The 25535-nt window shown below is 48.7% G+C and overlaps 1 protein-coding gene across 1 annotated transcript in view; it reads left to right on the forward strand.

Annotated features, from left to right (window-relative positions):
• The first annotated feature begins 11235 nt into the window (after nucleotides 1-11235).
• sox1a (SRY-box transcription factor 1a) overlaps nucleotides 11236-25535 on the forward strand; it is a 65572-nt gene continuing 51272 nt past the window's right edge. The window contains exon 1 of the transcript XR_012925456.1: nucleotides 11236-11419. The gene's annotated coding sequence lies outside the window, so the exon portion shown is untranslated. The remainder of the gene's footprint in view (nucleotides 11420-25535) is intronic.

A 25535-nucleotide genomic window follows, 5' to 3' on the forward strand; every position in this document is an offset into this window, starting at 1 on the left:
TATTATTTTTCGGTCAAGTGCAGCGCAGATGGAGCCGAGCAGAAAGCGGCCAACCACTGGGAGAGGTGCAGAGGAGAGGAGAGGACAGGAGAGGAGGGGAGAAAAGGAGGGGAGACAGACTGTTTACCAGGAGTTTCCTCCAGCCTCTGCAGGCTCACTGCCCCATGAGCTGGCTGTTCACGCCTCTCCATTGCCTCCACGTGTGCCTGCTGCTATCCCTCAGCGTTTGCCCCCCCCCGTGATCGGACAGGTGGGAGCTTCCCCCCCGGAGAGTTGCCTCTCGCTCAGGACTTCCTGTTTGACGAGGAACAGCTGGACTTTGATCACAGCGGACTGACTGACCGATGGGAGGAACCTGCTGCCTGCATCAGCTGATTCACCTCAGAGCGTCTTCCTCGCCCACCTTCCAATTTCAAACTGTTGGACTGTGAGGGGCATCAGTCCCTTTTGGAGTCTTTTTGAAAAGCAGTTTACTTTGGATACTTTTGTAAAACATTTTTTTTTTGTCTGTGATGCTGCAATGTTGACTTTATATTCCTGTCCTTCTTTTGGACTCAATAGCACATTCTGGACAAAGTTTTCTCAAGGTGAAGTATTCGTGTGAACCCAGAGACTTGTTCTCAGTGACAGACAAAAAGCTGTAAAATGGTAAGTAAATTCGAAGCAGCTGTTACTGGGAACACTGGAAATGAGTTTGTGTGTCTATGTGAGTGTGTCGCCACCGTCTGAGGGAAAGATTTGAGTTGTGTGTGCAAGGGGAGACAAAAACTGAGGTTTGTGTCAGCTGTGAAAGCAGGTCAGATAGTTTTGCTGTGCATCACAGTACTTAAAATCAGAATCAGAATACTTTATTTAGTCCCAAGGGGCAATTACTTTCAGTAACTTACTATTAATCTATTAGTTATTAATTTTATACTTAGTATTACTAAGTTATGTGAAAGTTATCAGCATAAAAAAATCACTGGTAATTACTTTTAAGGGTTAAATAAAATGCACTATTTATAGATTTATAATATACACACATGTATTGGTAAGTGTGTGCGTGTGTAAGTGTGTGTGTGTGTGTGTGTGTGTGTGTGTAACACAATTATACACACACGCTCGTATAAAGTGACTTAAGAAAGAAGACTTATTCACGCAATAATGATTTCCATTTTACTGTCATAAGCTAGCTTGTGAATTCGTGTATTTTTGAGATGTGTTGGGAAATAAATTTAAATATTTGAGACGACAACGTGCTTGAACAAGCTGTTGACTCCATCAAGAAAAAACGTGGCGTGTGTGTCCGCCTCGTTCCCAGTTTTGTGTGGGTGTGTGTCTGCGTGTGTCCGTATGACCGTGTGTTGCCGGGGTGGAGGGTGGCGGTTATTTATAAAAATGTGTTGTCACCTCTTAGCTAGCCAAGAGGTGGCGGTATTGACTCGGCTCCTAGCTAACAGCCGCTCGTGACCCTGTGCGTTTATAACCCCGGCCACTAGATGTCAGTATTCATCAAGCCATGAGCCGCAGCGGCTCCTCGCTCGGCGGTTTTCGAGGCGACGAAGCAGAGATTCGCGCCTCACAGTACACACACACACACGCACGCCGTGCACTCCTCTATCAAGCGTCATGTGTCACAGGCAAGTATTCCAAATGTCTCAAACAGTTTTACTAAATAAATTTTTACTGGGTAAATTGTTGCGCAGCTGTTGCTAATCACTCGGTCAGCTCAGCCACGACATGGCCTCAAGGCTGCACTGGAGGGTTGGGACTTGGGCGATGGTTTGCGTTAAATTGCACCGTAGTTTTTTTTTTTTATTATTGAGAATTCGCGCCATTTTGTGTGTGGCGTCTTTAACCCGAAATATTCAGTGAATTTCAGCGCCTCCACTCCCCCGTCCTCTCTTGTTTTGTGTATTTGCATGCAGCGGCAACAGCAAAGTGGCTGCTGGCTGGGCTGGTCACTACAAGTGGCTGGCATTCAGAGCCCGCTAATCAGGCTGCGGGCAAACTGGGTGGCAGCGCTCCGAACGGTTTGCGGAAGATTATCCCCCAAAATTATCCCCCGGAATTACGCCATTCCTGTCTGGCCTTGTGCAATGATGGGACTTGGGATGAGGGGGAGTGTTGCTGGACGGACGTGTGTGTGTGTGTGTGTGTGTGTGTGTGTGTGTGTGTGTGTGTGTGTGTGTGTGTGGATTTGGACGGAGCAGTCAGTGTGTTGGTGTCTGTGTCGTGAAGCGTGTGTTTCCTCGCGTGTTCGTGCGCTGTAATGATTCTGGCAGTGTTGGTACATCGGGGTAATGGAGCATGTTAATCCACATCAAACAGCTATTAGCTGCGCATTTCACTCGTCAAACTCAACCAGTAAGAGTTGGGAAAAGGACACAAAAAATAACGCAGAAGTAGGCTGATTTTTTTTTTTTTCAAAGACAATATTATGCAATCTCTTGCCAGGTTTTTACTTCTTTTGCTTGCTCAGACTTTCATAGAATGCGTGTTGAAACGTATAGTTAAAACAGACTGTGATGTCACAAAGGGCATGCCGCTCTCTTATGTTAGTCAATGCAACCAGTTTGTTTCATGCTGAACATGTGGAAGGTAGAAGAAAGTATCAGTGTCGACAGGAAGCTATAAACGAGCCTTTTTTTCTTTTCTTTTTTTTTTTTACATGAGGACACAAACGCAGGGCTAAAAATGATGCTTGGAGAAGCTCTACAGGGTATTTTGGATGATCAGTCATGTGAGGCTGCTCCACTGGTATCTCAGATGAAAATTACCGAAATTTGCAGCCTTACAGGACCTTTAAAATCTAAGCCGTACTTATTTTGAATATCCAGCAAAACAATTTTTCTCATTTTTGCTCCTGAGGCAGCACAACACCCTCCCTCCCTCCCGCCCTTCCCTCCAAAACCCAATCTTCAACTTCAACTGCTGCGTTAATGTTCTGCACGTCAACATTTTCTCCACTAGAAGTATTTATTCCCCGAGCTCCGTTTTTTTTTTCTCTCACTCTCTTTTTAAACACCACCGTACGCTGTATAGAATTCATTTCTGTGCGGCTGCTATCGCTGTGCGTTGGGCTGTCATTTAAGTCTGGCCAGATAGGATGGACTGGCCTGCCTGCCTGCCTGCCTGCTTGTGCGTGTGTGTATGTGTGTATGTGTGTGTGCCGGCTGGAGCCCCAGGAGATGAATAGTGCTGGTGAACCTCTCTGCGATAAGTGCTCGGTAAACAGGTCAGTGGATTGTCCTCCGAAAAGCTCAATCTGAGCTATTTTCCCTGGCTGAGAACTCAAATTGTCCTTCTTATTCATCCCGTAAACAGACCACCAGCCGGGCGGACTCCGTGCAGTTTGTTGTGGCAGTGTTTGCGCCTCGCTAACCCCCTGTTTTTTTTTTGTTTGTTTGTTTGTTTGTTGTTTTTTTTCCACCTCCCCCCCTGTGCGCAGCGCATGGCTGCGCGGCCAGCTTGCATACGTCTCAGACGCTCTTTTTTTTTTTTTCTTCCCCCACCTCGTTGCGAAAAACGCTGAGGCCCCTGGCGGAATGGAGGAAAGCGCCTCAGCTGTAGATGGGGCAACAATTAGATGCAGAGTGGTGGTGGGGTGGTCGGAGGGGAAGGTTGGGAGGGGGGGGTGTGGGGGTCACAAAGAGGGAGAGGGGAAAAATGGTGAGAGGCAGAGTAGCAAAAGGGAAGCAAGGTGGGGAAAGGTTAAATACTCCTTTTTTTGGAAGGGGTGCAGGGGAGGGTTGCGTGCTGCAACTTCCAGCTGGGCCTCAGTTCCTTGACCCGCTCGTGGAGAGGAGGCACGGTCCCCCCATGTCCCCTCTCAAAAAAAAAATTAATTAAAAAAAACGCAAGGTAGGGGAGGAAAAGGCTGAAGCTGCGCGCAAGGTTTCAAGGTTGGCGGCCAAGAGCTAAAATGGGAGGAGTACAATCGGACGGGTGGTGGGAGGGCGGAGTTGGGGGAGGGGCGCACGCACTGAAATATATATATATATATATATATATATATATATATATATATATGTATATATATATATATATATGAAAAGAAAGAACCCCAAAAGAATGGACATTCTCGCACACAAACACTCGAAACACGTGCGCACTTAGGGGCTACTATCCCAGCGGGCTATGAACTTCAGCGCAGCCGTTGCCATGGCGATGCGCCGAGTTGCTGACCCCCTGACTCCGTTTTTCCTGCCGCTCGGCTATTGAAAGAGATGATTGACAAGTGTCCAAATGTCAGCCGACCCAGCCGGCCACACGGGTGGGGTAGGATGGGGTGGGGGGGGCTTTCGACCAAGCTGCACATGCGATGAAATTTTTATTTATTTTTTCTTTTCTCCAATGCCGAGTGAGTGATTAAATAGCAATTAGGATGAAATGTTGCCGAGGAATATGTAACCACCTGCGCACACGTGATGCGGACGTGCTCAACACACACACACACACACACACACACACACACACACACACACACACACACACAATGGTTTTTTTTATTATCCTGTTTAGTCTTTGGAGCCGCACTCATCACCCGTCCAGAGACGCACCTGATTGGTCGCTGCCCTCTTCTTCTCCAGTCCGATTATTTACTTTCACTTTATCAGTCATTTCTTTCCAAGCTTTTAGAGTTTGGTGCACAGTTGCTGCATCAAACACGACAAACGGCAGTTTACACCCAGCAGCGCGTCTCGGACAATCGGTCCCCGTGCGGCTCAGCCGGCTTCGGGTTATTTTTTGCGGCTCCTCTCTCTCTCTCTCTCTCTCTCTCTCTCTCTCTCTCTGTCTCTGTCTCTCCTCTCCCCCCCTTGGCCGTTTTATGCGCTCTCCCTTTTTTCGGCGTCTCATTGTGTGCAGGCGTGAAGGGGTCGGCCTTATCTTGATCACCCACAGCAACACATTAACCTCTCCGCTCTTATCTGCACACTGGTCATTAGTGGCGAAACCCTCAACGTCCTATTGACAGGGGCCATAGAACTTTGCATCTGTGTGTGTGTGTGTGTGTGTGTGTGTGTGTGTGTGTGTGTGTGTGTGTGTGTGTGTGTGTGTGTGTGTGTGTGTGTGTACATGTGTTGAGTTATCGCAGGTGATGTGCAGTTGAGATGGGTGATCTGCTGAGCTGGTGATCTGGGCTGATAACATTATTAGCTGTGTGTGTGTGTGTGAGAGTGCAGCGCGAGCTACAGAGAGTGAAATGCATGGATACATTTTGAAAACGCCTTCACTGGTCCAAATGTTTGTGGGGGAAAAAAAAAACAATTCCTGTGTTTTCCTAAAAAATATTACATGCCACAGTCCAGGCATGGACAAACTATGGCCCGGGGTTCATATGCGGGCCGTTAAACGTATTAATCCGACCCGTTGAACTCGGAAAAAATATATTAATGGTCAGAAAGTCATAATATGGCTGCATTTCATCCATTTTTTCAGTGTTGTTTCAATAAAGAGCCAAACAGCATACGTTTTCTACATATCTAATATATATATTTTTCCTCCTATGAGGTGCGTCACCAAAACACTCCATCCGTCTGCTCCTACTCTGGCCCCTCTGCGCAGCAGTCAAAGAGTTTGCCCACCTCTGGTCTAGCCTGTCAGTAAACTCTGCAAAAACGAGCCAAGTCCATCCTCTACTGCGCTTGCCTGCTTCACTCGTGTTCCAAAATAGACGGCTCCAGAAAACGTCCCTTCATGATGTCACAAAGGATGTCGACACCTCTTGTAGGTCTAGTTAAAGCTTGTTTTTGCCCCCTTCCAAAAATGTGGAAGGTTTTATCAAGAAGGCAAATGTTATTTTTGTGGAAGGCTGTAAACAGAGGGCTAAATATGTTATTTTCTGGCAAACTATGGACTTTTTTAAAATGAATTATTTGTCTGTAGCTTCTCACCTGGAATCTGTAATGACAAATAACCAGAGTGAAAAAATGAATAAGACGAGCCCTTTAATGCCAAGGGGCATTTGAACTCCTGTGATTAACACTATTGTGCTTTTATGACGTTTCGTTTACATTAGATAAGTATGTTGTCCTCAGCATTTGGAGAAACTTGACCCGATTTTTTAATTTTTTTCAAAATTTGCTTTGAATGCACATAATGCAGTGCAGGTTAATTAATTAATAAATGAAGAGAGCTGCATATCAGTCTTCCTTTAAAGGCCACAGGGGGGGGGGAAACAAACAAAACCTCGTATTGACTTGCAGCAGTTCTTCCGCCGCTTGTTGCCGCCGAGGGAGCGTTTGGCTTCAGCTCCGCCTGAAAGCTGACGACGACGAGCGCGACGCACATCAATTCAATGCAGCGGCGCCGTGTCTCCGCGCTCGTACACACACACACACGCAGCAGCAGCAGCAGCCATGGGATAACTCTCCGCCGTACACACGATCACCTGTTGGAAACGCTCCACGCCGCGCGGCAACATTTCCCTCCGTTGCTGCGGCTCCGCCGGGCGTCACGCGTGTGTATGCAGCGGTGCATAAACAGGGAGCTCTGCTCTCCCAAACACACGTAGCCATTAAAACCCCCTCGTCTCGTCATCAGGAAGGAAAAAAAGAAAGTCAATTCTGGCAACACATACAGCACAAAACGACGGCATTTTGTTTTGAGTGAAACGCCTGCCGCTTTTCGCTCCGTAAACGCGCCACTTGTATCTGTCCCTCCCATCCCCCATCACCTCCTCACCCCCCCCCCCCCGGTTGCGGTTCCGACAATCGAACAGGTTAAAAGAATAATTGCAACTCTATTTACCTCAAACAGCCTCTCCTCTGCACATAATTACGTCCACACACACACACACACACACACACACACACACACACACACACACACACACACACACATGCACGCTGATGACGTGCGCCCAGGCCCGCCGTCACTCACTGAGGCGCACTCTCACGCGCAGTGGGCGAGGCGTCGGTGATGGTGGGGCCCGTGTACTAATATTTAGGTAGCAGCAGTCGTGTGTTTGAGTGAACCTTCCTCTTGTTGCTCCTCTTCAGCGCCGAGCGCTGTTCCCCACCGCCGCCACTGCCACCACTCACCCAGAGAGGAGCGCAGCCCGTGTTGACCGCCACTCAGCGCCTGGCCGGCCGGCTGGTGTGGGTGTCGCTGCCAGCCGGGTGATGGGAAGACCCCATCCCACCCCCATTTTTTAATCCAAGTGTTTTTTATTGAAGATTTATCTCTCATATAGATTATGACAAACAGTGCAGGCCATAGGCCATTACGTAGGTGAACTTGTGGCAGGATGCATACATGTGCATGCAAAGGATATGAGCACCTATAAGATGGCAGGGCAGTGTTGGTATTTCCATTTCACAATAAAAGGAAAGAAAAATATCCACGGCATGTGTCAGTCAATAGAGTAACACAAGTAGAACAAACATTTTCTTTAATGTTTAAACATTCTTAAAGGCCCCCTGTGGTGGATGGTGCTGTTGAGAATGTAAACTGCAGCTATATTTTGCTTTTTAGTTTTGAATTGTGGAATCAGAAATGTCTTGATTCCACAATCATAATATTATAACCAATTTGTTGATTTTAAATTCCTTTGATGAGGAGGATGTTTGATGATTTGTCCTTTCTGGGCTTCGGTAGTAACACAGTGACCCCCATGAAACAGGACCTGCTGTGAAGCTCAAACAAATGGCTAATTTTAAGTAAACGACATATGGTAGAACTACGTGAAGGTGGTAATGTGATAACAAAAAACTAGCCACATAAGCTATGTAATTCCCCATAGCATGTTTAATTTAAAGCTCACATACCGCACCTTTAATAATTAGGAAAAGTTCTGATGTATTTGGTTTAGAAGCCTGAGGCTGCCCAGTTTTTGCATCATTTTAAAAAAGACATTTTTAAGATTCCGTGCACAATTCCATGTATGGATATATTTAACCTTAAAACATCAGCTTTCCATATCGCAAAGCCTGAGGATTGCTGCTTAGGCATTGTGTCAATATTCTCTAAAATCAAATCAAATAGAAGATGGAATAAGTTGGAACATGCTGTAGCTCCTTCACACGGTCCAACGTGCAGCCCCATAATAAGTAATAATAAATAACTCGGCTCCGGGCGCCACACGCTCGCAGCCTGGCAGGCCGGCCGTCGCCCAGCGGTGTTGAGCTGCGCGCGTCCCCCTCTGCAGTGCCTCCCCTCAGACGTTGGTGGTGCTCATGCTGCACTGTGGCTAACCAGCAGAGCCGTAGCCGCCATCCCTGCTGCTGCTGCTGCTGCTGTACTGGATCCACTCACGGCACGATATCACATTAGGGGTGGGGAACATTATCTAAATACTCTGCAAAGTGAAATTGAATTTAGGGCCTCCATCTCCATCCCGTTTACCCCACCCACCCACCCGGGCTCCTTTCGCTGGTTCAACTGGGCCGCTCTCGGGTCCCATTCTCTCCTTATTGTTCCAGCGAGCCGAGCAGCATCCTCCGCTCCTCATCCACTCTCAAATTGAATCAGCATCAATTTGACCTTTTTATGTACCACAATCTGCCGCAGATTTAGTATAGTATGTACGCGCCGGGCGATGTTTGCCACGTGCGCGTGTGTGTGTGTGTGTGTGTGTGTGTGTGTGTGTGTGTGTGTGTGTGTGTGCGTGCGTGCGTGCGTGCCCCCGCTCGTGGCCCCCGTGTCAGCTCGCATTGCTTGCGCTGAAGTGGGAAACGGCATCTCCCCATTTGCCGCAGAATAGACCAATTAGTGTTTAGCAACAGAGCAGGAACCCATGTGAATGTGTCATTGATTAGCAGGATTTGGCTAATCATCACATCTCGCGGCGCTGAGCCGCTAATGTCAGCTGGATCTCCTACAGCACGCCGCACCCTCCACCTCCTCCTCCAGCCCTCCCGTCTCCTCTCCCGCTCCTTTCAGGCCGCCCCCACCCCCCACCCCACCACCACCACCACCCGAGCGCCTTTTCCGCACTTGTCTCCTCGCCCATCTGCCTTTCGCTCGGGCCTTCCACCCTCCCACTCCCCCTCTTCCTTCCCGTGTTTTTCTCCCCTCTTCTGAATTTCTTCCTTCCTCTCGTCGTCGTCGTCGTCTTCTTCTCCTCCTTCCTCCCTCACCTGGCTCCCACCCCAGCACTGGGAGAAGGGGGGGGGAGTTTACAGTAGAAGGGCCTTGAGCAGATGCTGAATTTCCTCGAGCACAACAGCGGTTTTCATCGCCGTCTTTTGATCCCGATTGTCCCAGTTTTCCCGGTTTATAAATAGATTCTCCCGTAAGCTCCGACGACTACTTGAAGATCAGCTTTTTTTTTCTTTTCTTTCTTTAAATGTTCCAGTCATCTGTTAAAAATAATACTCGGCACGGCACAAAGGGAATGCCTCACACCGCCACTTTCACACTCAGACGCCTCAAACTAGCGCCGCGCTCCTTAATAACCCTGGTTAATTGGAGCTCCTCCCGTTCGAGTCTCGTCATTTTGAGTCAAAACAATGACTGAAGAGTCGGCGAAGTGACTCACCGCCGATTCGGGCCTAAGTCGACTTTAGAACCTCGGAGGCGTCAGATTTAACAAAGCAGCGTGACAAAACAGCAGTAAGTTTACGGGGTAGGCGGTTTAGTTATTTATTTAAACTAACAATAGGATTAACAGAATGTCACTTTAAATCAGGAGAAAAAAATACCTGGTTTTGTTTATTAACCGGCTTCCCATTGAATTTAATTTCCATTGTTAATTCATACGACTTAAAGGAGCCAGCAAATTGTTTGAATGCGAGACAATTTTCATGTGGCAAACAGTAATTTAAGAAGTAACATTTTTAAGTGGTATTCAGTAAATATTTCAGAAAAACGTACCATCTTCACCTTTTGTTCCTCGATCAAAAGAATATTCGAAATGAAAACTTTTGTCATTCTGTGCATCTTATCCGCGTTCAATCTTAAGAGTGAACGATGTCGCCGGCGAGTTTGCTCGAATTCAAAACAACCTTTTCCCGACGTTAACGGGATTAGCTGCGACACAAACGGGAGGAAGTGCAGTTTTTTAACGGATTCATTTCATCCCTTTGATTCAGGTATTAGTTATCGTATTAATTAGCATCTGTTTGACACAGCAGCGCTTTGGCCAGCTGGGACCATGAAGGAGGACACCAGACCTCCGTGTGTGTCTGTGTGTGTGCGCGCGCGCGCAGACTCGCATTTTGTTTGATTTGTTGTGCTGCTAATGTGACACTGATTATACAGGTCAGAGTAAAACAAAGCGGTGAGATGCTGCAATGCTAATACAGATGCTCTGATAACAGGGTTGTCCTCTAACACACACACACAAGCACGCACACACACAAGCACGCACAAACACATAGACAGAGATATGTAAATGTGTATGCATGTACGTTAATATCTGCGTGTATGTACGTTTCCCTGTGTCCCTGGCACAAAGACACGCTCATGTTGGCTCCCACACACACATGCACACAGACAGTTGTGGGTCATGGAAAAAACATCTCATAATGACTTTCAACAAACCACACTAGACCTTTTTTTTTTTTTTCCTTTTTTGAAAGCAGTAGACCGTTGCCATGGAGAAAAGAGGTTAGTGAATTTGACCTGCGCTATCATGCTAGCTTTGGTCCCGCAGCTGTAATTTCAAATGAGAGCACACAAAAAAAAGAGAAAAAAAAGTATTTCTGACTGAATTGATTTATCCCTATGTTTATGAGTAGATAAGTGCAGTGATGCTGAGATGGAGGGTTATTTTCATGGGGTGACTCTTTTGTGTCTATTGTGTTTATCTAGGCCACTGTTGATGTGGGGAGTACTGTAGCTCTTTTTCTTCCTTTGTGACGCGCGTGCGGTTGTGTGTGCATGTGTGTGTGCATGCATGCGTGCGTGCGTGCGTGTGTGTGTGTCTCTCTGTGCGAGTGTGTGTGTTTTCATGTATGTGTATCCCTGACGTGTTTATGCTCGCTCCAATCCCGGCAAATCCTTAGACGCTGTGCTTTCTGAGGAGCGCCGCGTGATCAGACTGTCTTCGGCGGCTGCAGTCAAGTCAATCACAAGAGGCTGCAAAACACACTGTGTTTGCTTTGTTTTTGTTTTTTTAAATGTATCACCGAGCCTCTGTTTTACGTCTTGCCACTTTTTTGGATTTGAACAATAATAAATAAATAACTAGAACTTGTCTTTTTTTCAACCTGTAATATCAGCTTTAAATACTGCGGCTGTGTTAACACAAAATGCGGGTGTAAAACCTACACACACTGTTGGCATTTTTTGAAAATGTCGTCTCCGCCATCCAGGCACGGAGTCCAGGCTGCCGGGGCGACGTCAAGCCGAGAGGTGGCGCTAGAATCTCCGAGGACAAAGCAGAAGACTGACGACTGAAGACATGCGGGGGAAAAGCACAACAACAACAGTGACGCAGTGCGGACGTGACGCACACGACACCAACGAAAGTGCCATCTGATGGCTCCCGTTGGTGAGTAAATATGTGTTTATTATCTTAACACGTAAAAAGAAAGACAGAAAGAAAGAAAGTCCTGCTAGGAAGGTTAAAGCAGCACTATTTTGTTTCTGCCTTACGGAACCGCATTGCTGCCACACTGGCGTGAAACCTTCATGTTTGCATGTGATAATTTTCACGTTATTTCGTGATAACTTTCATATTATTTTGTGAAACTATCACGCTATTTCATATTTCATGTTATTTCATGACACTATCACGTTATTTCGTGATAATTTTCACGTTATTTTGTGATTATTTTCACGTTATTTCGTGAAACCAGAATGTTATTTCGTGATAATTTTCACATTTTTTTCGTGAAAGTTTCAAGTTTTTTTTCCTAGTGTGTCAGCAATGCACTTGGGGACTGCCTGACAGTTATCTGCTCTCCTCCCTGTTTTGTGCAACGTTGTGATTTTTGTGCGCGGCTCTATCCCCTCAAGCAGCCGCAGGTACACGGTAGGATTTCATGTGTACTGACGGGCGAGACTCCCACTTTGCGTTCTCCTGCGTTTTGTACACACTGGTACACACCCAGGCAATATTCAGAAGCAGCCCGTCCTCACTGTCAAGTCCATAAGACTCCTGTCTTGCGTCTTGGCGTTGTTGTTGGGCCTGCCCCCCCCCCCCTTCCCCCCACACCCTTCCTCCATAATGTACATTTTCCGCCTTCCTTCCAGCGCTCTGATTGGCCAATTTGACCCCGAACCTCTTGAGGTCACGCCGGCACCTCTCGCCTCGCCTCGCCTCGCCTCGCCGTGCGCTTGACATCACACGCCCGCCTGACTGCACGCTTGGATGCGGGCGAGATTCCCCTCTTCTTCTTCTTCTCCTCCTCCTCCTCCTTCTTCTTCTTTTTAAATAGCGAATTGCAAGAAAGCATGACCTTAAAATCATCCCCCGCGCGTGTCGTCAAGGCCCGTAATTCACAGCCGTGCGGTTGGGCGTCTATACGACCGAGGCAAAAAAAAAAAAATAGTGTCAGCCGGCTGTCCGTGATGCACTGTGACTATCTGTTTTTTTTTTTTTGGGGGGGGGGGGGGGGGGGGGGGGGGAGTATAATTTGCTGGGGCCGGGCGTGAATGTGGGTGGAGGTGGGCGGCGACGTGTCAATCAAGCGCTTGACAGCGGCTTGTATAGGTTGTCATGTTGCCCCCGGCAGCCGAGGCTGGAGGCCGGGGGCCACGCAGGGGGGGTCACGCGGGGGGGGGGGGGGGGGGGGGGGTGGGGCACGCAGGGGAGGGGGTCAGCCGTCTGCCCTAAACGGTCGCCGCCTCGGCGATGGTTGCGGCGGCGGCATACAGATAGTGAGGCGCAGCTCGGGGTGGGGGTGGGGTGGTTGTGAGGGGGAGTCGGCTCAGGGGTGATTCCAATTCTCTTTGTTGGGGCCGGCGGGGAGATTGTGTGCTCACCTCTGTCATCCCTCCGCCGTACACAGGTCACCGTCAAATGGGACGGCAGAGCCGAGCGGCGGCGGCTGGCAGACGTGTGTTCGTATAAAATCCGCCCAACGAGGTCGCGAGTCGTCCGTCGCGTCCGCGGAAAAGACGAACGAAAACCTGTCTCTTCGCTCTCCGCTGACCCCTAAAGGCCGGGGCCGGTGCTGCGTGCAGTGACTTTGCCCTTTCGCCCTCTCATTGTCTTTCTGTGTATGTTTGTCTTGCTTCCCCTTTAAATCTCCTCTCTGGTCTACGTGGCTGCGCCGCCGTGTTGGCCCAGTCCCCGACCGTCCACGCTGGGAATAGCAACAACAGCAAGTCGCTCGACCCGCGACTGACTTGTGCCTTTTGATTTCTCTCGTCTTTGCTGGCCGCGAAGTCCACATCTGGGACGTTTGACTTTGGCTCCGACCCCCGCCCCTCACCGCCACCGCCTCTTCCACCACCACCCTTTTATCGGCTCTCCTGAAGTTCTGATCGTGACCTTTGATAAGCGGCCCAGTTTGATCTCGACCTCTTGTGTCCCCAGCCTGACTGTGATCTGCCCGGAAACGAGAGAAGTCGATGCTTTCCGCTTTTTTTCTTGTTTTTTGCTTGCTCCACCTTGTGTGCCAAAACGTGATTCTGGAAACCAGCCCTTTATGATGTCACAAACGGCACTGCTATCCCTCCCACATTAGTGACCGCAACTTGCAGCCTGTGTTGGACCCTGTCTTCTAAAAGTGCCTTTCTGCATTTTTTTTCACTTCCAAACCTTTAAGTATAACAACCATAACGCCTTGGGGGGCGCAGAGTCACGTCTGGGGGGGGAGAGGGGGGCGCAAAACACCGGGCGGGAGGGAGACGGGGCGCCCAGGGGAACTAATGTTTTCATGTCGGAACTTTTTCCACGACGGAACAATTAACAAAAAGTGTTCAGTAGGTTGTAGCTAAGAAAAACGCTGCTCAGGTGCACAGGATGGACAAATATTTGACTGGGACGAAAAGAAGAATTCAGGAGTCCGGCAGTGTCCACTGTTCTTTGTTGTTGGGCGCTTTTGGCTGTAGAATCGTTCCGCAGCTACTCGCGGAACGATGGTGTCGTTCACGCCAGACTTGCAGCGCGGTGCACCTCCACCTCCGGCTTTTGTCTGGTCTATTTTCTTTCTAATGCGCGAGCCGCGAGCGAAAAAGCCAGAGGACAATGAACAGTTTTCGAGCGCTGATAGAATGTAATCAACCACTGCCCTAATGCCATGCAAGTCTATGGGCTCAAAAGTCAACTTTGTCCTAGAGACATGGGACCACTTGCAGGTTCATCGGGATCCCTCAAGACACAGCCACTTCGAATTTGGGGCTTCTAACCAAATTCTAGGGCATGAAAATGTTTCTTCCTCCAAGGTGAGGCGTGACAGAGAAGGTTTGAGAACCACTGCATTAAGCCCCACGTGCTACACACACAGTATAAAGCATCAATAAGAACATATTGAATAGAATGTAAAACAAAAAATAAAAACAAGACATGGGACAAAACCAATAAAACAATATAAGAGAAAGCTATCTGAAAAATCAATGTTTCTCAGCAACCTAAATATTACTCCAGTTTTAGCTGGAGGCTCAAAACAAAAGGCTAACTATGCTGTACTCTACATATATTTAAAAACAAATCACTGAATTGAGAAATACAAAGAGATTGGCTAAAATAGTCCAGAGTTAGTCTGGAGGAGAAGATTGAACATGGGAACATTTTCTTTAGGAGCCCAAACACACCTGCAGAAACACTTCCTGGAACTATTTTTGTTCAGTGAGGCTATCAATGACTGGTGAGGACAGGCTGAGCGTGTGTGTGTGTGTGTGTGTGTGTGTGTGTGCGTGCGCGTGCATGTCAGCGTGTCGGTCGGTGAGTGTGTGTGTTTGCACGTGTGTGAGGAAGAACCAGTAGCAGCAACCATCTGGTAGTGAAGGCCAGTAGACCGTTGGAGCCGTGCTGCTTTACCCTTGTCAGCGGCAGCTGTGTATGTATAGATGTGTGTCTCTGTCTGTGTGTGTTGTGCACATGCATGTCAACGTAAGCGCACAACACCCTCTGTGTGTGTGTGTGGGGGGTGGGGGGGGGCAGACCCGCGCGCGGACTCACGTGCGCTCTCTAATTACGACACGTCGCGGGCGTCGCAATATGAACGAACCTGTTGCAGCCATCGTGCGTTGACACATCAAGTCTTTGCAGGCTGAAAAGCTGCAATTAGAAAATGTTTGCCGATGAAATGACGGAAATTATTGATCACGAGCCGAAACACTAGGCCAGTTTTGTTAATGTGCACAACATGGGTGGCGGGGGAAAGCTCATTTAACCATTCAAAACTGCTGGGAACATGCACAGAGGTTCATAAAATGGAGGTTTTTAATGCATTGTGTAGTTGACAACGGCCAACATTGGGCTCTCATGTAAGAAGTGATGCTTTTCATTTTTATTTGACTGAAAAATAATCATGGCTTTATCTGAGCTCCAGAAAGCAGCATATTTAGCCTTGTGTTTAAAGCCTCCTGCCAATACTGATGCTTTGTTTCACCATCCGCATTTGGATGGGAATGAGAATTTCAAGGTCTTCTAAGGTCCTATATTATACCAAATCGTGTTGTCACAAAGGGCACTACTGGTGCATCTTCACGTCAGAGACGACCTCACTTCCTGCCAGGCTTTTGCTCCGCCCTCTGACCCTCTATGGTTTTGTTCCCCGCCACAAATGTGGATGGTCCTACAAAGCCTTGGTTTTATCAGAAAGCTAAGTATTGCAGGAGGCTGCAAACGGATGGATAAATATGATGCTTCCAATTTCTAGAGTTTTTTTTTCTATAACTCAACGACTGACCTTGATGGAGAAATCTGTGTCTCACTATCCTGTATATTAATTCCGCAGTAAAACTGATCAATTCTTTATTGATCCTTTAACCAATCTGTTCTCCACTCCGAGGCCAACTCCGACTCAACTCCACTCACTGTCATTTCTCCTTTTTTTTTGTCCTTCATTTCCTCTCCTTCATTCTACCCTTCAACTCCCCCATCCTCCTCCGCCTGCTCCTCCTCCTCCTCCACCAGACCCTCCCCTCCCTTGCCTACGACTCAAATCCCAAGGGCAAGCCAAAGGCTGACAGCTTTGTTTGTGCTCTTCACTAAGTGATTTTTAATCAACTGGTCTGCATGAGTCCTCCCAGGGGCCGCGGCGGTGTCGGCAGCAGATTGAGCTGAGAGCTGGAAGACGGCTGGCTGCAGATAGTGGGAAATGCGCTCGCTCGCTCGCTATCAAATCCGTGTCTGTGCCTGAGACAAACGTTTCGAACGGGTTTTTAGTTCTTAGATTTTTTTTTTAGTAGTTAAAGGTGAAGCTCGCACCAAATTAATACCCAGTTGCAGCTCAGCACTTAGCAGATTCAGGCTGTGACACTGTTTTCCAAACCCATGTGACCATTCTGGAGTTGCACAGTTGGAAGGGGTTCCACCCAGTGGACTAGCACAGCAGTCTGTCCAATTAGACCAAAATCCCACTAAATCCTGAGAAGATAAAAAAAATGTTTTTTTCCTCTGGACTATCTCTTTTAGTCCCTTAACACAATGAAAAGACTTGATTCAAACCATTTTTTACCGCTTGCAATCCAACAACAATTTGCGGCTATTAAGACAGCGGCTTGTTTACACTGCAAAAAAATAAAAAAGCCTCACCCTCACATTACACTATGTTGTAATACAGCCAAACTCATTATTTAACTGTTACCTCTGCTTAACAGGGTTATGTTTCATGGTTATTGGTTTGTTTGGCGTTCATTCCTCGGATTATGCAAAACTACTCGGAGGCTTTCCTCAAAACTTTGTGTAAATAAATGTAAAAAAAAAAAAAAAGGGACCAAAGGAGAAGCGATTAGTTCAGGTTAGAGACTTTGGGGAAGGAGCTGCATGGATGCAACATAAATTTGTGCTCCTGTCGTGTTTCAGGTATCCAGTAACTATCACCAACGTGCGGTAATCTGCGGCACTCCAAACGCCGAGTTGCACTGTGGCAACGGAGGCGTTCGGAGTGCCGCTCCTCCAAAGACACAAGGTGCTCCGGGCGGCGTCTGAAATCCGAGGCGCATAATCAGCATGCAAAATGCTCCCCGCCTATAGAAGACGGAGTGAAAGAAGACACTTCTCAGTGCAAGTAAACTGCACTCTGTCACCTCGGGGGCCGCGGCACCAATTCAACCAAGCGCTATTGCATTAGTCACGACGGCTAATTTGTGGCTAGACTGATTAGCAGGTCACCTGATCAGCCTCATTTTTTTTTAAATCCCTAAAACAGAGGTGTCAAACTCAAATACACTGTAGAGTCAAATTTTTAAACCTGGGACAAAGTCGCGGGCCAACCTTGATGTTTAATAAATCTTCCTCCAGATGTAACAGTGAACCTTTTCATACAGACACCAACAAGTTTTGTTTCAACCTGAATATGGAACAAGCAAAGCTTAATACTACACAATAAATTACTTTATATTGCACAAAAAACTCATCTAAATTGATAAAATGTAAAGAAAAATTGTAAATTTTTCGTTTGTGGCCTTCTGATTTCAATTTCAACAGTAACCTTTTTCCAATAATGATAAATCTAAAAATCAAATAACAGCAATAAACCAATTAAGTAATAATAATATCCTTCAATGATATCCAGAATACCAGCAGAGCACTCTGGGATTTGTAGTATTAGTGGTACGTGTGCTGTGTAATACCGGCGGGCCAGCTCTAGTTGTGATTTTTATTGCCTTGTGTGCCAGATATAATGACACTGCGAGTCACCCTATGCTCTAGGAGCAGGGTCACAGTTCTGGGACAGGATGAAGCGAGGGATGACTGGCCTTTTAGGGAAATATCTCTCTCTCTCAGTGCTACCTCTCTGTTTGATATCCATCTCCAGTCACATTTCCACGACGAACCCAACGGTTCATCACCAACGGTCCATGAAGCCGCGCTTGTCACCCCGCTCTTGTCACGTTCGCCGAAAATGTCACCCTTAAAGTGTATTATATGGCGATTTTCCCGTCACTCAGCCTGCAATTTGGAACCACTCGCTGCGGCGTGATGTCGAAGTGCGTGTGCGCGCGTACGTGCGCGCTGATGGGTCGTCTGCCGGCTGTCAAGTGTAGGCGGGGAGTCGCGTGGCGGACTCGATGTATTAGGCGGCGGCGGCGGTGGCAGATTATTTATGTTGTTATTTGTGTGGTAATCCACAGACAGAGATCCTCACCTTATCAAAAGGAACAGACGCAGAACGGCAGCCATCCCCCGTACGGAGCGGAGCGGATGACGCATGCGAATCCAGAGCGCCGCGGAACGGTTTTCAGCGGATGTAAACAAAGTGGGAAGGACGCGCAAGTGAAACGGTTTATTTCCCCACCCACCTGCCCCCTGCACTTTGCTTTATGTCCGCCAACCGTGGCACCCAAAGCACTTAAAGTTTGTGCGCGCGGAGATCGAGTTTCAAGCCCCCCCCCACCGCCTCCACCGCGGGACGGAGTTGAGCACGTGAAGCGACGACGGCGACGACGACACTCGGCGTCTCTTAGCGTCTCCCGCCGGTTAGCCTGCGCGCCTGGAAGAGGAGGAAGTGGAGGAAGAGGAGAAAGAGGGCCATGGGCTGAGTTTCCTATTTAGCCTCCCAACTCCTCTATTTCCATTTACTCCACCCCCGAACGAGTCAAGGTCTCGGGCCCACAAAGAGATGGGAGAGAGTGGGTCGAGTGTTATACCATTGGAGCGGGAGGCAGTTTGAGGAGGTAAGTAGGGGGTAGGGTGGGGGGGCTAGCGTGTGTGCCCCCAGCCCCCCCCATTGTTAAACAACCTTCAGGGACAAAGGTAGCCACCGCCAATGTTACCAAATCAGGCCTTTGAAGATGGAGGCTTTAAAAAAAAAAAAAAGAAGAGCGAATCGCACCTGTGGAAACGGCTTTTTAAGTGACTCTCTCACTCTTCCTCCTCTTCACTCTTCCCTCATCTTTAAAAATAAACAATAGAGAAACGCCTCCTCTCGCAGAGAGTCGCTCAGCGTTCGAGTCCCCGGTTGCTCACATTTTAGACATTCACGTCGCCGAATGTTGCAAATGGAAACCGGGTCGCGCCATCGTCCTTGTTTACTCTTTTGCACTCATTGCAAGGTGCATGTCGGGCCGCTAGTGGGCGCTGTAAGAAGAGCCAACAGGGACCTGATGAGCACCTGTGCACAAGATGTTCCGCTGCGGTAGGAATAAAACGGGTATTTTGCGGGAATCCAGCCACTGTGACAGTGATCCCACTGGAATCACAGTAATCACATAATTTGGCTGTTTGACTGAGAATTTCATTGAATCGGCGCAATCGTGCTCCCAAGGGCGCAAGATTTCACTCTGTGGCTGTCAATCTTTTGGGGTTTGACGCGGAGGACGAGGCGCGACCTGCAGCAAAACTCTGCCAAAAGTTGGGTCGTGTAAACACAACCTCAGCCTTGTCGCTCTTTTCTCCTTCCCGGATTCACCGTGAATGCGACCGGCGTTCACACATGCGCGCTCTCCTCGGCTGCGGGCTGTTTTGCTCCCCTGTCCCGGCTCCTGCTCCCTTTTTCCATCCCCCTTGGCTTTTTTTTTTTTTCCTTCCTTGGCCGTCGCGGAAGGCGAAGAAGAAGAAGCAGCTGTGGAGGAGCGGAGATAACTCTTAACTTTGTTTTGACACTTTTGATTAAGGACCATTGAAGGAACACCTGTATGGCGGGGGGGAACAATGCGCCGGGCCCGTAGAGAGATTGATTTTGTGCATTAGAGAAGCAGCCTTTGTCTAAAGCCACAAGGCCCTTTGTTATGCTAACCAGCCGTGGAAGATTTCCAATTCAATTTCACCTGAACGCTGGTCAGCACCGCGCTCCATTGTATGGCGTCCCTCGGGCCCCGGCAGACCCCCCCCCAACCACCCCACCACCTCCCCTCCACCACCTCCCCCCAACACTCACACACACCCTTGCGCACACTGCCGCTGCCGCCTCTCCCCCGACGTCTCTCAAACTGCAATTTAGCCACCGAGGAGGTTGCACGCATATGGGGGGGGGGGCAATGTGCACGTGCGCGCGCACGCATGCATAGATTGACAGGCGGCTGGATATTCCCGCCTTATTATTCGCCGCGTCCTGTCCTTGTGTGTGCAGCGGGCCGCGGAGAGGATCACAGTGAAATGAGATGATATTAATTATCCTAATCCTGATAGCTCTCTCTGGAGCGCTGCCTCCCCTCGGCTGTCTCGGGAGAGGACTGGGATGGTCAGACGGAGAGAATGTCAGAGAAAGCAGATAAATTCAGCCGAGAATACGCAGACAAAACACACTCTGATCATTGAGTGGGGCAGGTTTGATCCTCACCACCACCACCACCTCCTCCACCGTCCCATTTTTACTCTTTCTTTGATGATTTCACGGTTGCTTGATTGTTCTTCTAATTGTACTGTTATTATTATTTTTAGCCCCATTAAAGGGATAATTTGCCAACATTGAAAGTTCACCCATTTACCACCTGTCCCATATATGTTGGCATCGATTTTTCTGCACCTCTTAACCCTCTTGGGTTAACGACATGTATACCTGTATATGTGTGTGTGTGTGTATATATGTGAGTGTAGATGTGTGTGCAGATATATGTATATATATATATATATATATATATGTATATATATGTATATATATATATATATATATACATATATATATATGTATATATATATATATATATATATGTGTGTGTGTGTTTCTGTATATGTATATATACATACACACACACACACACACACACACACACACACACACACAGGTTTTTGATTTTGTTTCATTTTTAACATTGCTGGTAACCGGCCCGAATAGGCTCCATGCAGGTGAATTTCCTCCATACAGTGAAACTCCACAACTGTTCCGTGGATCATAAAATGTCACCAGAGCCTCCATCAGCGTAGTAGTGGCGAGCAATAAGTGGGCAAAATTTCATTCCACATATCCCCCATTTGTCGAAGAACCAACTGATACCAACTATCCAATCCCTCTCTCTCTCTCTCTCTCTCTCTGTCTCGGTTCATTCATAACTGGATAGATTGCCTTGTATTTGCACACATGCGCGCGGCATTGTTATGTATATACTCCTATAAATGCGTTTCCTGATAAAAACTTAAGGGGGCGGAGGCTTTCATAACTGAATATCTCGCCGCGGAAACGGCACGTATTAATTGGGCTAGACTGGGGGGGTGGTGGGGGGTGGGGGGGTGGGGGTGCAGGCGGCATGAATAGGCCTGTGTTTCACAGAGATTTGCATTAAGATCCAGCCCGTGCAGTGATGAAATAACACAAAGCTCGGCTGCAAGCATTCACGCCGACTCCACGCGTCGAGGAGGGGAAACTTCTCTCACTCCTCTCTCGCCGTGCACTTGATGATTGTATTATTTTTGGCGGTGTCACACTCCAGCGGGCCGCAGTTTGATAACACGACTTCTCGGCGCTGGCGGTGCTTAATTAGTTTTTCTTTCTTTTTTTTCCCCCGCCGTGAAAGAAGCCGCTCGAGTCGAGTGAAAGTGCAACTTAAAGATTCTTTAAGAGCGCTTTTCAAGTTCCAGTCAAAGCGCGCGTTGGTACAGAAACCATCAATTTCCCCTCTCTCTCTCCTCCTCTAGCGGCTGAATTCTACTTGTCGGAGAGGATCTGAGGAATTCTTCATAATCGGCAACCGAGCGCGGAGTGTGGCGGGCATTCTCGCGTGTTGGGGAGAAAGAAAAAAATTAATTGATTTTGTCGTTCATCTGTGTGCCGGCATGCTTGTTTTCGATTCTGATAGTTCTTTGTCTGGTAATGCGGCACATCAGCTGCGAGTGTGCGCAGAAGAAAGGCCTAATCCTGGCCCCAAGTGGCGGTACAGTATATTTAGAGCGCCCGCGATTGTGAAGGTTGTTATTATTGAATTTGAGTGACGATCACGCTCGTTTGATCGCGAATCAACGGCTGGGTTCCTGCCGCTCGTCGCCCTCCGCTGGAGGGGACGCGGGGAAGTGTAAAAAATTGTTTCATTTGGGGGCATTTAGTGTTTTCTGCCTCTTTTGAAGGGGGGGCCTTCTCTCGCGCTCTCTCTCCCTCTCTCTCTCTCTCTCTCTCTCTCTCTCGCCCTGTGGCCTGATGAGACCCCTGCAGGCACCCGTACCGCCACCGCCACCACTACCATCACACACACACACACACACACACGCACACGCACACGCACACGCACACGCACACACACACACACACTTAGTCACCGGCGCTCTCAAGCCACTGCATCAGATGGAGTGAAGTGAGGAGAATAGCTGTTTACCCCTTTTTGCGCCCGAGGTATCGGTGCCAGCGTAAAGTGCCGGCCCCTCCCCACCTCCCACCTCACCCCACCCACCCCCACCCCCACCCCCCTCGCACCCTTCAATAGGCTTGTGAAGTGTGAAGTATATTTTTGTTCTGCCGGGCCTTTTTTTCCCTCTCCCTTTCTTAAATACCAATTTTAATTCCACAGCTGCATATCTGAGAAGCAGGATTTCCTTGGTAGGCTTCCCAGATTTTCTTTTCTCTCCATCTTGCTATTTCCCTCCCCTATATCCTCCCTCACCCACCCCGTCTCCTACCCCTACAATCCCCCTAACCTCGCCGCCGTATCTCGCTTCCCTACATCGACGCCCCCCCCCCCCTAAAAAAAAGAAAAGAAGAAGAAAAAAAAACGAAAACCCAGCACACACTCCCGCCCCCTTCCGTTGCCTCGGGGTTGATTATTTTAGTGGAAACGCCGCCATCGTGCACCGAGCTGCCAGATCCTGCCAGCCCGAGCGCCTCTGCCACCCCGCCCGCCTGCCCGCCCGCCCATCCTCCCTCCCTCCATCTCTCTCTCCTCCGCCCCCACAACCCGCATCCCTCCGCTCGGAATAACCAATCTGATGATGTGACAGTTTCTTTCTCCCCCCCCGTAGAAAATCTCCCTCCAACCCTTTTTCTCTCGCGCTTCCCTCTCGCGCGTCTTGGATTCCACCGTTGTTTGACATGTTATGGAAGGGTTTCAGCTCCCCACCTCCGCAATCCTCATTCTATCCCGGGGAAGCGGTTGGCATGGGAATCTAATACTTGGCAAAGAGGGCGCGGAGGGAGGAGGCGGCGGAGAGGAGGGCGACGGGAGGGGGGGGGGAGAGAGAGAGGATATTTAAATTATAAAAAAGGAGAGCAAAATCTCTTTAAACACACTCCGTCTCCATAGTTCCGCTCACAAATACCATTTTCTCTCGCGGCGGTGCCTCTGATTCAAACTCGGGGTCTTTACAGTTGCGTTTTTGCCTTCCGGTGTTTGAAATTGGCTCCAGCGGTGTCACGGCGGCTATTAAGGTTTTCACTCAAGTGCCGCTGCCATTCAGAATTCATCTGTGTCATCTGAGTCCAACTTCGGGTATTTCTTGCAAACATCAACCTGTTAGTCCAGCTAATGACACCTCGGTCAGACCTAAACTAGTTTCAGTGCCCTGAGCACCTTTGACAGTTACAGCAGTTACAGTTTACAGTTTGACCAGAAGTCGGACGCCGCAAAATGCAGAACAGAAACGGCTGGAAACGAAACAAGAGAAAAGGAATCAACACAGCAAGTTTGAGAGAGAGACCCGCACCTCCGGAGATGCACTCTATGGCCATTTTTGCGGTTGCGCATGCTAGCGCTTTATTGCTTGCCGACTTCCTGTTTGGTCGTTTGGTGGTCAACTGGAAAAAGATCCACTCCTGACAAGCTGAATCCTGGGATTGCCACTAGCCATTGCAAAAAAGTCAGATAAACCAATTCCCCTCAAGTGGCCGAACAGCAGGTACTCTCCAGTGCCAGTAGATCCACGTGATGGAGGATTTACAGCGATACACATGACAAACTGGACGGCTAAAGTTTTCCGACATGTAACGGAGGCCGAAGCTCGCTCATCACACTCGCACTCCATGGCCTCTTTGAAACAAACTCTTAAAACTGTGCATTGGTGGGCACCGACGACCCCCCCCCCCCAACACACACACACACACACACACACACACACACACACACACACACACACACACACACACCACCACCACCATCACTACCTTTTTTTTTTTGTCATCACTGTCATTAGGTCCATTGTCACACAATCATTTTAGCAGGAAATTTGCCAATTATGATTCACTGCTGTTGGTTTTGGTTGTTTTTTCGAGGTTAATCAACGCTCTCTTGTTATACCATCTCAGTTAACGTATTGGCCAAAAGTCCCCCCACCCCCACCACCACCTCCCACTCATCCACCCACCAACCCCAATCTATCCACACACCCCCGCCACAACCCCTCCACCTCCCTCCGTCTCTGTCTGTGTCTCACAATGGCTCAGCCTTGGTGGGATCTGGCTGCCTACAGATAACTGCCGGCTTTGTGCAGCCCCAGCCTAAGCACATACATACTGCAGCATTCACGACGGAGAGGGTTTCGGGTTATTTATTTGTCTATTCCTATCATTTACATGCATTTACATCATGTGTCCCATGAAATGATACAGTTTAACCCAGCAAGAAAACCTACATAGCTTTTTTTTTTTTTTTTATGTATTTATCTATTTTTGTGACACTGGACGCTTGCTGGGGTAAAAAGAGAGAAAGGAAAGCCACATTCTAAAGAGGGGTAATTTAATCCCGCCCCAATCAGCGGCCCAACCCCGGCGCTCTCAATCTGCAAAATGCAAATGCGCCACATATGCGTCTCGTTTTCCCCGGCCCGCATTAACACATGTGGGGTTGAGGAGATGCGTGCGGCAGATACCAACGTCCCACCCCCTCTCACCCTCCCGACACCCCCCAGTCGATCTCTCCACTCAGATGGGCTGTTTATCAACATCCAGCTCCTGGCCGCTGCCGCCGCCGCCGTGCAGAGCAGGCGAGGGCCTGGCGGCCCCCAGTGCGATGCCGAGCAGCCAGGGCTGTCATTGTTTAACGCCTCCCCTGATTAGTTTACTCTCGCCTGATTAGAAATTAATTAAAATGATGACACAGATCCCAGCAGAGGAGAAGTGGGAGGGAGCGGGGGGAAGGGAGGGAGGGGGTGTAGGGAATTGAGGGATATGTGTAAAGGGAGTCGGGGGCGGTGGGGGGGGTGTCTGTTGGTGATGTCCATTGGGAAGGGTGATGCTGAGTCTGGTGGTGGCGCTGAGGGGAAAGCGTTGAGGGGGGGGCCACAACTGTGTGTGTGTGTGTGTAGGGGTCGGGTGGAGTGGGGGGGGTAAAGGGGGGGGTTGGTAAACACGGCTTAATGAGTGACTCTTGTCGCAATCAGAACATCGTTTCCTCATGCATTCTAATGAGCGGGATGTCTCGGCTGGAGACGGGTCGGCGCTTTAATTTATTCCGCGCGATTTTGTTGTTTTTTCGCCCCGTTTATTTAATAACAGGGCGCCGCGCGCATTAATCAACGTCTCGGCCGCCGCCGCCGCCACGCATATTCCCCGAGTGACTTTCTATCCTCCTCCTGATATTTATTCATTTATTTATTTATTTGTTTGTTTGTCTGTTTAGGGGCCAAGTCAGAGCGATGCTACTCGTTGCTTCGGCAAACAGCGAAGCCGCCGCCGCCGCTATCTCGCGCCTCT

The sequence above is a fragment of the Nelusetta ayraudi genome, unplaced genomic scaffold (assembly GCF_046127955.1).
Source record: "Nelusetta ayraudi isolate G7.1 ecotype Tasmania unplaced genomic scaffold, CSIRO-AGI_Nayr_v1 ptg000169l, whole genome shotgun sequence".
Taxonomy (NCBI): domain Eukaryota; kingdom Metazoa; phylum Chordata; class Actinopteri; order Tetraodontiformes; family Monacanthidae; genus Nelusetta; species Nelusetta ayraudi.